Here is an 11716-nt window from a genome sequence, read left to right as displayed (position 1 = left end):
AAAATACAAGCAATGAGAATGTGGTTGAAGTGGGTAGCATTACATTAGTGAAATGGCCTCTCAAACAGACAACAACGTTGGATGGGAGCCCATTGTAACGCTTTGTTCCCATTGATGGAATGCATACTTGATATTTACCGATGAGACAATGCTCAAATAACTCATGAGGGTAATGCAATTCAATGTTCAAGGAAGAGACAATACATTTTCATCAATAGGATGCAAAAAGAAAAAGCACAACCAGTTTCTAGGTTCTATCTGTCAACAGAATTGCTCCAAAGGGTTTTATGTATTGATTGTTGTGCACAAAAATGTTGTCCATATGAAAATCTTGATGTGGTGTTGAGGTTACAAAAGAATTTTTGGGGAGAATCTCAAAAGACACGAATAAACTATGTTGATGATGTTGTTTCAATATGCTACCAAAAAGATGAGAAGGTGCGGTACCAGTTCAAGATAAATGGGACTATTGTTTATTGTAGGGCATGGTATGAGCTACATAGAATACCAAAGACATCATTTTATTTCTACAAGGAAAAAATTGAGAATGGTGTGCGTCATATGTGCATGGAAACACATGTACATTGAGAAGAGGACTTCAATGTACTAACTTAGCAAGAGCATTGCTCAATGAATTTGTGGATAATAACTCTGAGAAGATGCCACATAGAAGTAGAACGATGTTGAATGGCTCAAGGGAGACTCAACTCGTAATTCCATCAACATACAAACAAGTGGACATTTTAAGTGAAATCAACACGACACTTTAAAAAAATGGGGTATGAGAAGTAGGTTTCCAATCTTCTTTTGGTAGAATTTGGAACAAAGAGTACCCACCTGCCACCTTAACAAAGACAAGTGAGTTCTCTAAGTGCAATATTTGTTCAATCAAAGCAAGATTGGAAGCCAAATCTAACCTTGAAGAAAGAGCTCTCCTCTTGAGGGAGAGAGAAGTTCACATGGCACAACAAAAGAGTTGCAGAAGCCTATACTATGCATGGTGCACTTTTTTAGAAACTCAACAGATAAAAATGTATGCATAATTCATGATAAATGGATCAAAAGAAGACAACAATTCCAAAATTATTCATTGTTCCCATGTGTGTGGATTCAAGCTACAAATTATAGGTGGCACTAATTGGCATGACCACTCATGGACATGGAGGAAGAGGAAGAGGACACTTTGTTTTGAATGGTCCGTGGCAAGTTGATCCAAACCTTACAGTTGTCTCAATTTCAATTTTTTTACAAAAATTTGAAAGGATGGGTAACCACTTGGTGATCTGGTAACAAATGGGCTTCCAAGGAGCAATGTTTCACTACTGCATGCTTTGAACACAAGGGATGCTTTAGACTACCACAACATGAGTGATGACAAAGAGCCTATTGTTTGATCACCTAAAATTGCAGAAGAGAATTTGCGGTCAACATTTTGCAAGTTACTAGAGAACTTATTGCTACAACTAGATAATTGTGCTGGGGAGAATAAAAACCAATATTTATTTGCTTACTTGTCATTGCTTATTATAAGGGGGGTTTTCTAAACCATCCAACCAGGATTTTTAATGGTTCGACATACACATGATGACATAGATGCTATGTTTAGTAGGTTTTTAGAGAAGTTGAGAGTTACACAAACTTATACTTTGCCACATTTGATGGATACATTAAGAACTAGCTCATCTTCATCTCTAGCTCTATTCTTGCTCACTAAGGTTCTTGATTTCAAGAAATATTGTGATGGCTATCTTTGTGATGGACATGACATACTTGTTGGTCACTCCAAATCACTTCAATTTAGGTTCTTTATGCAAGAGAAAACACCGGTGATGCAATATAAGGAACATGTAGGTGTTTCAAATTGGAGTGGAATTATTCATCTTTGAAAAACAGACAGTGAAGGGAATCCAATGTTAGCACAAGGAAATCCTCCTTTAGTATCAATGGCACAATATATTAAGGCCCATGAGGAAGTGATTCCAGGACTAGAAAATTACATAAGGTTTTGGCAGAATTTAGGAGTTGGTACAAGTGTGCCAAGGTTCTATAGACCTGTGATAAATTACTGGAGTAAGGTGATCAAAGAGATTGGAAAATAAATCAGATCAAAAGCATTGTTGTATGAACATTTTTGACCAAAAGCTTATGAATATCATCAATTACAAAGCAATGTGATGAATTTCCAACAAGGGGCAAAAAGGTTCTTAGGCTTGGAGGAGTTGAATGATCATTGTTTTGGACCTCAACGAGACATAATTTGACCCCATGATTGATGTGCAACAGGGTGACTTTGTGCATAATGTGCTTAGTTGATGTGACTCTTCTCCATTCCCTAGCACATCGAAGGGAGTGGGAGCTAAGTTTAATGGTTGTGATAGTACATGTTGCCAATAAGGGGATATGCTCAAGCATATGAGGGTGACTACGGTTTCCTCTTTCAATGAAAAACATGGTTTTGTAATTGGGGGCAATATGGGTAGTATAATGTATGAAGCGCAATCCACCATAATATTCCCAAGCCGTAATACATTGGCATTGTAGAAAAGCTTTATTCACTTGGGAGTCTACTTAGGCATTATGTAGAAAATGTAATGCATCCCATCTTCCAAACCACTTTTTTATGTCTTGCATCCGTCTCATGCTAAAGATCTTGCATATATGAATCTTTTGAACTTTTTTGCTTGCTTTCCATGCCTTTGTAGGAAGTCAATGTAGGGGATTTTGATGCATCGTTATCATGTACTTCCACAACCCTTTCCATGTCCATAACTTCAAATGGAAAAGATATTGACCCAAGAAGTAGGAGCATACATGGTGTGTGTCTTGACTTGGAGAAAGTTTGTAAGAAAATGATTTTGAACATTCTCAAACTCTTTCCAAGTAGACTTGAGCTACTTCTGTCCCAAACTTCAACTTTGTAAAGAAGAACCGGGGTTACCAATGTGTGAAAAAGGTGCTTCTTGAGAACCCAACATTTTGCATCCCCTACATCACACATGCTCTCAAATGCATGTAAGCTCTCTTCATAGCTTCATAGTGATGCATAGCACATTCATGCCACTTGTGATTGGCCGGAATCTCAAGGCCAAGGTACTGAAAGCTCTCAACAACTTCAAGTGTCTTATTGTTGTACACAATGCATGGCTTCCTCCTATGATTGGTTTTCACAAGCGTATCCTTATTCATTCACAATTAGCCCACTATCTAAGAAAAAGTTCTCAAGGACAACCATAAGCTTTTGTGCATCCTCTAAAGTATGTACTAAAAATACTACATCATCCACATACAAAAAAATCATGATTACCGCATTGCAAATAGTAACCTCTTCAATGCTTTCTTGGTGCATAAAGTCAAGTACCATTTGTTCCAATTGGTCAGTGCATAGATCAAAGAGAACTAGTGACAATGAACATCCTTATTTAACCCCAATAGTGCTTGTAAATACACTACAAGAGGCTATTCATATTAGTGACGCTCACACAGCGACGCTCAAAAAAAAAATTCCCGGCGTCGCTATAAGCGTTGCAAATTTACAAGTAAATTTGCGACGCTCATAGCGACGCCGGCTGGGCTAAAAAAAATAACAGAGAGCGCCCAAAAACTCAGATCTCAGATCTGAGTTTTTCGGCGCCCTCAAGCAAGGAGCAGGTAACGCTCTCCCTCTCTCTCTCTCTCTCTCTCTCTCTCTCTTTCTTCTCCACACACACACACACACACACACGCACACACACACACGAGGAGAGGAAGGAGATCCAGGTATGCTCCTTCCCTCTCCTCACTCTCATGTTCCCTTCCCCTCTTTCTCTCTCCCTCTCTCTCTCTCTCTCACACACACACACACACATAGTGTTTTTGAGAGAGAGAGAGAGAGAGAGAGAGAGAGAGAGAGAGAGTACAAACATAAACAAAAACGCACACACACATACATAAACAAAGAATGCACACACACATTGAGAGAGGAAAAGAGATAGAGAGCATGCATAAACAAAAAACGCACACATTGAGAGAGGAAAAGAGAGAGAGAACATGCATAAACAAAAAACCGAACATTGAGAGAGGAAAAGAGAGAGAAAACATGCATAAACAAAAAAACGCACACACATTGAGAGAGAAAGAGAGAGAAACTAATTTAACGTCGTAGGAAACTAATTAAAATTAAAAGACCTAAAGATCTAGCCGACGAGGAGTTGAACTCAAGACCTATTATTCAAGAGGGAAATGGCATAACCAATCTATCATACTTGGCATGGGTGATAGAAAGGTTATACCATTTATCTCTTTTTATTGGCACACACATCCACACACGCGCACACACACACAAGAAGAAGAGAGTTATAACGTCGTAGGAAACTATCCTAAAAGACGTTAAAGATTAGGTTAGATGTAGACTTACGTTAAATTAGATTTAGGTTTATTTAAGTTAAATTAGATTAGATTTAGGTTTATTTTTAGTTAGATTTACGTTTATTTACGCTAGATTTAGATTTTCGTTATATTAGATTAGATTTAGGTCTCCATAGACTGCGATGCCTGCATGAAGCGGGTGAAGAAAGCCCTCAATGGAATATAGGGTATTGTTGCCTTCACTCATGGTGGGTCCGTCGATCCAAAAGTACTGGTGAAATGTCTTCAGAAGATAGGGAAGAAGGTGGATCTTCAGGGCGGCAAGAGTCACTACATCCCCGACAATGACCATCTAGACAACCTCTAGTCATTCAACAGCAACTTCAAAGTTAGTAACAAGAGCAAGAACGGTCCAAAGGGCCAATTGCTGTCCTCAGATGTGGATGGAGATGACGCAACGTCACCGCCGGAAGTTAACTCTCACATCTTTAGTGATGAGAATGCCAACTCTTACCGAGTTATGTGAAAAATTATGTGTTAAATCAGTTTTAAGGTTCTTATAATCCCTGTGAAAAGATCTACTGTGAAAAGATGTTAAGATGCTGTGAAGTGCTACAGCTAGAGAAGAGGCAAAGGGGTTTTGTCCACTACATGCAGTATCATGTAGACATGGGTCTGTAGATTTCTTGTACCCACAAATATAGGTATTGACCAATAAAGACGAGATTATAACCCGGTGGTTCTGATCTCCGTGCACCTCTAGATCGAGGTGTGCGGGGATTGGACATGACTAGAGAATGTAAGGTAGAGAGAGAGAGAGAGAGAGAGAGATAAGACAAAGAATGCCAATAGAATATTAAATTTGTTGTCCAGGTTATAAGATTTTTATCCTCATTATGAGTAGTGACGAGGATGTGGGACCGTCCAACCGAAACACCTATCTCTCAACGAGGGTCTTATGTCCTTGTAATCAATGCAAGCATGCTGTGCGACGGACAAGACGTGTTTCTTTGCAGCACGTTCGCGAATTTGGCGAGTTCGATCCATCTATTATAGATCGAGTTGTTGCTAATTATAACTCGTCGGACTCTGACGCTGGCCAACAAGCAGCAATCTTGCAACCCAATAGACGTGTTCGCAGACGCTTTGGTCAAGCAGCATATGTGAGGCCACAAGATGTAGACTCTGATAGCTCGGGGGATGATCATGCAGAGCACATTCCCAACGAGGCAATGTTTGAGCCCGAGATTGATGAAATGATTGAGACGATCATGGATTCAGAAAGGCTTATCTATGATGATATGAAAAGTGAAGCCGATACTCCATTGTATAATGGAGCACGTATGTCTAGATTGAAAGCGCTCCTGGTTCTTCTCAACATGCAGGCAAAGTTTGGATGGAGTGACACTAGCGTCACAACGCTTTTCAGGTGATCTATTACAATTAGTTTACTTTAATAAAACTCTAAATGTATAATGTTCTGATAGATTTTTACACGACTGTATCGTATTTTTATGTTGTGTAGATTGCTTAAAGAGCACATACTACCAGCTGACAATGTGATGCCAGATTCCCGAGATGAAGCAAGAAAGATTTTGCGAAACTTGGGGATGGATTACAATTCTATCCACGCTTGTTCTAATGACTCCATTCTTTTCAGAGGGGAATACATAGACATGGAGAAGTGTCTGAAATGTGATTCCGAAAGATATCGAGTAGATCTCCACGGGACAAAAATTCCACAAAAGGTTTTGCGACATTTTCCTCTGCTTCCTCGCATCAAGCATTTCTTCGAATGTAAGTCCATGGCCGCCCTAGCATCATGGCATGAGGAGAATAGATCTTCGGATGGTGTGCTACGAATTCCTGCAGATTGCGTAGCCTAGAAACATATAGATGGAACATGGTCGGATTTTGCCAGGGAAGCTCGAAATTTGCGCTTAGGCCTGGCTATGGATGGCGTAAATCCATTTGGTCAAAGATCAACATCTTACAGTGTATGGCCCGTTGTCATCGTCAACTACAACATTCCCCCGTGGTTGACTACAAAGAAGGGTCACCTATGGCTAAGCTTGATTGTGCCAGGGCGATATAAAGTGGAGAATATGGATGTGTATCTTCGTCCACTATTGGAAGAGCTACAACAATTGTGGATTGGCATAGAGGTGGTGGATATGAGCCGACACAAAGGACGATGGAATGCTTTGATCATAGGCATTCTAATGTGGACCATGCATGACTATCCCGGGCTAACAGAATGCTCAGGTGATCTATTGACACTCCTCACTCAGACACTGTAAATCTTTTTTTTTCCCATAGTTGATCTATTATTATGTGTATACATGCAGGGCTTCAAACAAGCGGATACAGAGCATGTGTCACATGTGGACCTAGACTGAATGCACGTAGGGCGCCCTCACTGAAGAAGCAAATCTACGAAGGTCATCAAGCGTATCTTCCAGAGAATCATGTGTTACGCGACGGCTTTTTGGGAAGAGAGCCACCAAGGATGTCTGCACAAGCAGGGTTAGAGCAGAAGGAGATGTGCGATGACAGATTGCCTCCAGGGATGAAGAGACTATCTCTATGGTACGAGTTACCATACTGGCCCCGACTCATGATCAATCACTTGCTCGATCCAATGCACATATTCAAGAATGTGGGTAATCTACTATGGGACCATCTGACCGGCAAGAAAGATACTTTGGGAGCCAGAGTTGACCTTAGAAATGTGGATCGTATGGATCAATATTGGCCGCAAACAGCGTCTGATGGGTCGATAAAACTCCCTAAAGCACCATGGATTTTCACAGGAGCACAAGAATGCAAAGTAAAAGAGACCATTCGATCTTTGCGGACCCCCACTGGCGTAATGCACTCGCTCCGAACGTGTTTTACTAAAGAAGGAAAGCTTACCGGTTTGAAGTCACACGATTGGCATAAAATGTGTCAGGTACGTTCATAGTGGACTTTAATATCATTGCATAAAATGTGGACTTTAATATCATTGCTGCACATACTTTACAGTTTATTTTACCGGTTGCCATTGAGGGATGTTTGTCTCTCGACATCCGTAACACAATCTACAAACTTGCAAAGCTGGTGCAATGGATCTCACAAAAGGAGATCAACGTAGACTCCATACCATTCGCCAAACTAAATGTTGCGGAGCTTGTGTGCATGTTTGAGAAACATTTTCCTACTACCATGCTAACCATTCAGGTGCATCTTCTTGTTCACATAGTTGATGAGGTGGAAATAGCTGGCACAGTTCATTCCAGATGGATGTTCTTCTTAGAACGTTTCATGAAAACGCTTAAGGGATATGTGCGTCAAAAGGCACGTCCGGAGGGTAGCATGGCAGAAGGTTGGTTGGTATCAGAGTCCCTAGTGTACATTGGAGAGTGGCTAGACGGATTTGATAAAGCCCGGGACACGCTATGGCAAACCATAGATGATGAGCGCATATCTGGGATTGTCATGTGCAATCTTGGTGTTGAGAAGAAGATGACGGAAGATCTAGAGGCTAAAATCAACCGATTTTGCATGCTTCACAATCCAGTGATGCAAAAGTGGATTTCACAATATGAGGATGCAAAGCAAGAGCGACAAAGGGTACGAATCGAGTGGAGACGGGGAAGACGACCACCGATGCAATATCCGACGGGTCTGGAGAGCCTACCAACATTCATGAGCTTAAGATGGTTGCACAACCAATTGAAAAGCGCACAACAATGCGGTGACGAAGTGACTGAGGAAGAGTGGGAGTACTCTCGGGGTTGCGCGACCAAGGTAAAATTGCAATGTACGACTAGCTAGTGACTTTATTTCTAAACGTTTGAATGGCCACTCATAATCTTTGTTCGTTGTAGTATAAGTCATACACAGCAGCATGGTGTAAAGGTCGACATTTTAGGGTGGAACGGATCGACAAAAAGCGTTTTACTCAAGATTGTGGAATCATGGCAAAATTTGAACAGTTTAGTCGACGACGTTCCTCTGATGCAGATCCTGTGGTGGCGGAACTCACTTACTTCGGCACGCTACAAGAGATTTTGAGGATCGATTACAGAGGATTTTTTGTCGACTTGTTCGACGTGCAATGGTTCAAGATAATCATGGAGGGTCGCAACGCTAATGTGCGTAGAGGAGAGTCTGGTTTTCTTGAGGTGGATTCTACTAAGAAATGGACTGACCTAAGAGACACTTTCGTACTACCCGAGCATTGTGAACAAGTAAGTATGTAAATAGTTAACATCCCTCTTTTACAAGTTATGTGCTTGAAAGCTCTCATGTAAGTTATGTGGCTCTGGCAGGTAATATTTCATCCTACAAAGTCTACATCAAACTGGTGGTACGTCATAGAGGTAGCCCCTCGTAGTGCAAGGACGTATGAAGGCTACCATGTGCCAATCACAACGGCATCAATGGAGGAGATCAAAGAAGATGCTCAATCAGAAGCCGCTGCGGTGGTGCCAGACGAGCATCAAGATGCTACTACTCTATATGGGGTGCATGCAGAGGAGCTACAAAATGAAACAGAGGATATGTGTTTAAACGGAGAGCTCTATATAGATATAGGAAGTTATGCTGAGTTATGCGAGGAAGAGAGAGAGATCTCTTAAAGCCACAAATATTATATTTGAACAATTTTGCTCCGTGTTGTAAAAGCTCTGGCTCTCTAAGTACTTTCCATGGTGTATAACGCTCTTTTCTACTCACGCTCACATCTTTTGATTGAAAATTCTAAGTTTTCGACTTGCCTCTTCTATCACTCAATTCATTGCGTCATTGTATTTATATGCGTCATTACGTCATTGTATTTAATGGTCTTTGCGTCATTGTCTACTCTATTCATTCAATATTAAGTTTAAATATTCGTGTGTTTAATGCAGGTATGGATGATGAGGAGTTTCTTTCTTCTTTGTCACCGCAGCAGAGACAGTGGTACGTGGAGCGTCATCGCTCTGGCACATCATCGTGCGTTCCTACTCCATCAGCATCTCCCTCTCTTTTGGAGCATTCGGCACGCTCCGAAGCTTCGGCGTCGACGAGACGATCTTCACACTCGGCTAGACACCGGCGCTCTAGTGGTGGCGGTGGCGGTTGTTGTGGGCATTCCGCCGCCGATGCCTCCACACCGCCTCGTGTTCGACGAGGCTCTTTACCCTCCCCTTCTTTGCCCGCCCCCACACCAGCCACAGCATCGCCATCTACACCAGGTTTTGTGCGGCTGACTGTTCCTAGCAGCTACACACCTCTACCTACTCCGCCAGGAGCCACCCCACTCGACACTCCTCGCTTTGGGGCCTAGACGCCGGTGGAGACACTTGACGTCCGTACCCCCATCGACACGCCGCTAGAGACCCCTGCCGGGACACCCAGGTTCACGCGTCACCGGCCAGAGGGCTTGCCTTACTCCGTCGACTTCAGCGGCGGCATCATCATGGATGATGACGGCAAGAAGGTGATCTCGCGCATGCGTGGTCTTTGCTCTCAGCTGTTTAGACACTACAAATGGAGTGAAGTACCAAGTGATTTAAAAAACAGAGTCATCAGCATACTTCATGATGAGTTTCCCGTTCCAACACGGGATCAGCGCTTCAATGAAGACCTTATGAAGATTCGAATGCGCGAATACTGCAAACACAAGCGTTCCGAAGTGCAAAAAGAAATCAAGAATGGGTGGAACATGCCAGATTGGCTGGCCAAAGAAGATTGGAAGAATGCGAAGAAAGCAGCGCGTGAGAATCCCGACAAGTGGAAGCAACAAAAGGATGCAGCCAGAGCGCGAGTAGAGGCAGGGAGCTCGCACCACTTGGGGAGCGGTGGATGGACATCATTTGAGGCCGATTTTGTAAGTGTTTTCGCATTGCTCTTTACGTTCGATAGTTTAGGGTTTATGAGTTTTTTAATTCTAACATAATGAAATCTTTGTATGTTTTGACAGTGGTCGATGACAGGACGTGATCCCACACCGTACGAGCGCGAGTACGCAGGCAGGAAGGGCTTAAACGCCTTGATGGACATTCTCAGTTCTCGCGGCGGCATGGTTAGTATTAGGGTTTACTCTTTTCTATTTTTTGTATTGTTTTATAAATGTCGTTATATGTTTATACTTACTGAAAGCTGTCTTATTGTCTTTTTTTGCAGAATCCGACAGATACGCCGCTTGGACGCGATGAGACGTCTGACTAGACGACGTCAGTTTAGCCGTAGCTAGATAGCATTAGTTTAGGGTTTCTCATAGCTTATGTATCATGAGACGGACTTTATACGTCTTTTTGAACCATGTATATTATTACATTTGTCACCGTAGTTCCTTCTGCCAATCAATTCTTTATGCCTATGATGTTGTACAATTGTCATTATTACATTTTCCAATCAATTCATTTTGCCTATGATGTGTACAATTGTCAATTTTACGCTTGTCAATTTTGCAAACAATGCGTCTTGTGGGTGACTATTTTGGGTCTATTATCTACCTTTGCACTTTTTTTAAAAAGTGAATCAAGTACAATATGGTTGATGGGTGGCAGGGCATTCAATGCCCTATCACCAAAAAAAATTCTCTCGGGCGTCGCTATAACTGTCGCTATTTATGGCTCTGTAGCGTCGCTATGAGCGTCGCTATAGTCTTCTGTGTAAACGTCGCTATAACCGTCGCTAAAACCGTTGCTATGAGCGTCTCTATATAGCGACGCGTATAGCGACGCGTATAGCGACGCATATAGCGACGCATGTAGCGACGCATATAGCGACGCTCTCGTAGCGACGTTCATAGCGACGGTTTTAGCGACGTCGGGGGTTATAAAAACCCAGTGTATTTTCGTCGCTAACAACGTCACAAGAGCACACAACCTCTTGTAGTGAATAATTCTTCTTTCCATGCGCAATTGTGAATCACCTTCTCATAAATTTGAGCAATTGCAAATTTAACTTACTTGGTACTTACAACTCTTGCACAATTTTTTTACGTGGAATCATATAGAAGGATTTCTTCAAGTCCAAAAAGAAACAATACAATCTCTTACCTTTCCTGCATGAGAACACGAAGAGTGGCAATATGTTCAATGGTGCTGTGATTTTTATAGAAACCCGCTTGTCCTTTTGCATGCTTGCCATTATTTTTAGCTCATTCCTTTCATGCAAAGGCTTGACCCAGTCAGTGCTCCAATCATAAGTCATACCATGTTGAAGTGTAAGGTTGAACATATCACACATTCAATGATATGATGACTCTCTTATCCATCTAATCATTTCCGGATTGATACCTTGAAGATCTCCCACTTTGTGAGTGACCAAAATTTTAAGCTCCTTGCATGCATCTCCATGCCAAGAACAAGCTGCATATACAAGCGCCCAAGGGCCG

The 11716-nt window shown here is 41.9% G+C and overlaps 1 protein-coding gene across 1 annotated transcript in view; it reads right to left on the bottom strand.

Annotated features, from left to right (window-relative positions):
• Positions 1 to 1255: 1255 nt before the first annotated feature.
• Positions 1256 to 11716, bottom strand: part of LOC147459852 (uncharacterized) — a 34873-nt gene continuing 24412 nt past the window's right edge. The window contains exon 2 of the mRNA XM_086509910.1: positions 1256 to 1398. The gene's annotated coding sequence lies outside the window, so the exon portion shown is untranslated. The remainder of the gene's footprint in view (positions 1399 to 11716) is intronic.

Source organism: Adiantum capillus-veneris, chromosome 4 (assembly GCF_014529385.1).
Source record: "Adiantum capillus-veneris isolate H3 chromosome 4, ASM1452938v2, whole genome shotgun sequence".
In the NCBI taxonomy this organism is placed as follows: Eukaryota; Viridiplantae; Streptophyta; class Polypodiopsida; order Polypodiales; family Pteridaceae; genus Adiantum; species Adiantum capillus-veneris.
This window is presented reverse-complemented; position numbering and strand designations above follow the sequence as displayed.